Below are 3,844 nucleotides of genomic sequence, written 5' to 3'. Positions count from 1 at the left end.
ACGCACACTCACACACATAAAATATAAATATATAAAACTAACTAAATATATATAGTATATTAAAAATATATATATATATATATATATATATATAAATCCCAACATAAAAAAAGATAATAATATATATATATCACATATATTATAAAATATGAACATAATATAAATATAAATATATATATAATATAAAATATATATATGGGTATATATATATATATATAAAAATATATATATATATATATAAATATAAATATATATATATATATATATATACATAAAAAATTAACAAACATACAATACAAATAAAAATAAATAATAAAAAAAATAAATCACTATAAGCTATAAAAATAAATAAAACAAATACATATATAAATATATTAGATATATATAAATATATAAAAATATATAAATATATACAAATTATATATATAAAATATATAGCTATATATAAAAAAAAATAATATAAATAAAAAATAAAATAAATGACATAAAAAAATATATATGTATATATATATTATATAAATATATATCAATATATATATAAATAATATATAAACCACGAGAAATAAATAAAAAAATAATATATATATATCAAAGTAAGTAATGTATATAATTAACTAAATATAACTAGAATTCTCAATATAAATATATACATCATATAAATTTAATATCAGACCATATAACAAAAAAAATATAAAAATATATATTAATAAATAAATAATATAAAAATATATATATCTGTGGAGTGGTTGTTATCTATCAATATATATATAAAAAAAAACAATAAATAAAAATATATCCATATATATAACATACCAAACACATAAATATATATAACTATCAGAATATAACTAAAAAATAACTATATATATATCACAAAATCTACCATATAAATATAAAAATATTTGACAAAAATAAATATATAAATATATAAAAAAAAAATATATATAAAAAAAAAAATAATGAATGTCAATAAAAAATGTATAAATAAATATATATAAATCTAAAAATATATATATAAATGAATAAATAACTCAAAATAAAAATACACACACACACACCACACACACAACACACACAAAATCTAATCAATATATCAAAATAATGTATGTATGTATATCTATATATATAAATATATATAGATAAATAAAAATATATATATATAAAAAATATATATATCTGACCATACAAAAATATAAATGTAAATATATAAAAATATATAAATATAATATAATTATAGATATAAATATATAGCAATGTATATACAACACACACACAAACACACACACACACACACACACACATATATATATAAATATTATAAATATCTATAAATAATATATAAATATATATATATATATGAACACACACACACACACACACAACACATCCACACACACAACACACACACACAACCACACATATATAAATATAATATAAATAATAAATATATAAATATATATAATAGTATAATAAGAAAACACCCACACACACACACACACACCGCACCCACACTCACAAAACTATCTAACTAACAATCTATCTATATAGAATATCAAAAAACAATATAAATATAAAAATTATATAAGGTATATTTACATATATTATATATATAAAAAAAAAATATATATAAATATAAATAATATATATATGATATATATAATGTTGATGTGAGATGATTTGAGAGAGATGTTGTTGTGATATGTAAAACTATATAAATAAAAAATAACAAAAACTAAATAAATATAAAAAAATAAATAAATCAAAATAAATAAATATATACTACCTAAAAAATTATATACGAACATAAATAACTCAAAAAACACGACAAATCAAAAAAATCACTAAACAATAAATATATCTAAACATAAATATAAGACAATACAAACTGATTATCTCAATAAGTAAAAATATAAATCTCAAAACTAAATAATATAAAAATCACAATATCTACATGACTGTAAAAAAACACTATCACAAACACACACACAAAAAATATAAAAACCTATATAATTAAAAAACAAAAATATCAATAAAACACTAACTCAACCCAACAATCACTCAAACTCACTAAAACACTCACTCACACGACACAAAAAAGCACACAAAATATAAACACATATGCCATCCAAAAGCACGAACCTAACAAAACACACTCTCAAACAAACAAACAAAACCCCCACAAAAAAAAATAACACACCATCTATAAAACAAACCCATAATGCAACTATATATATCTATCCAAATCACGCTAACAATCACACACACAAAATAAAAATCCATACACACACTCAAAAACAATACCCCACACACGTCTACACAACAAACTAAAACAATCTCAATCAAAATCCCCACCTAAAATAACTATATAGAGAGAAATAGATAAAGATAAAAAGTAAATATAATCTAACTAAATATCCAAAACAAACTCAACACACACACACATATAAAATATAAAAAAAAATATCACTAATAAAATCTATCAAACGATAATAATTATATAAATATAATATAAATAAATAAATCAAACTAAAAAAATATATATCACAATACACCATCACACAAACAGAGTGTGTGATGTGTGATAGAGTAGAGTATATAGAGATAGTGAGCGAGTAGAAGTGTGGAGAGATGTGAGTGTGAGATATGTGTGAGCAGATATATTAACTGTAGTGAGAAATTCAACAGCACAAGACCCCGTACCTGAGTACATGTGCTGTTATGTTCATTTTCCTTAAAAAACAAACGACGCAAAATTACATTCGATTTCATTGACAATCCTAGGAAACAAACGCGAACATCTGAAAATACACATTCTATGTTTAAAAAAAAAAATATTATATCTATAAATACTAAATATATATATATATATATAAATATCATAACTAACTACAAAATATATAAACAAAAACAAATATATAAAAAATAATGAAATGCCTAAATATATATAAAAATATATAGGGTGATAGAAGATAGTATAAATATATAAAAAAAACTATATAATATCATAGATTGTGTGTGTGTGAGTAGTGATTGTGAGTGAGAAACTAAAACTCACTCACACACTCTATCTATCTATCTCAATAAAAATCAAAACTTCAAAATATAAATGATATATATAAAAAAATCTACAAATACCCACACATAAAAAGAAAAAAAATATAAATAACAATAAAAAGAAAAAAAATATATATATATAAAAATAGTAAATATAACAAAAAAGACAATAAATAAAAAAAAAAAAAAATAAAAATACATAAGAAAAAATACATCTTTGTATTCAATAAACAAATTCATACAAAAACAAAAACGATGAACCAATATCTCAAAAATAAAATAACTCAAAAATATATATAACTCTAAATAACTATCTTAACAATAACTATATTAAATAAAATAAAAAAATATATATAATATAAAAGTGAAGGAAAATAGATGTTATATACCAAAACAACATCCCAAATTTAAATTAAAATAAATATAATATAAAAATAAAATCTAAAAATATAAAAAAAAAATAAGTTAAAAAAATTAGTAATATATATATAAATTTAAAAATAAAATTTAGAATAATTATTTACGGTGGGGGGAAAAAAAGGTTTAAATAGTATTTATATGATAATAAATATCTATATATATATATATATATATATATAATATATATATATAATATAATATATATATATATAAATATGTGTGTGTGTAAGTGTGTGTGTGTGTGTGTGATGTGTTGTGTGTGTGTGGGGGGTGTGTGTTGTGTACTGTATATGTATATGTTTTTATATACAATATATACATTACAAATCATAAATATATATAATATATATATATATATATCTTATATATA

Source organism: Penaeus japonicus, unplaced genomic scaffold (genome assembly GCF_977035675.1).
Source record: "Penaeus japonicus unplaced genomic scaffold, GWHDUDI00000001_assembly GWHDUDI00000022, whole genome shotgun sequence".
Taxonomy (NCBI): domain Eukaryota; kingdom Metazoa; phylum Arthropoda; class Malacostraca; order Decapoda; family Penaeidae; genus Penaeus; species Penaeus japonicus.
Note: the sequence above shows the minus strand (reverse complement) of the source record.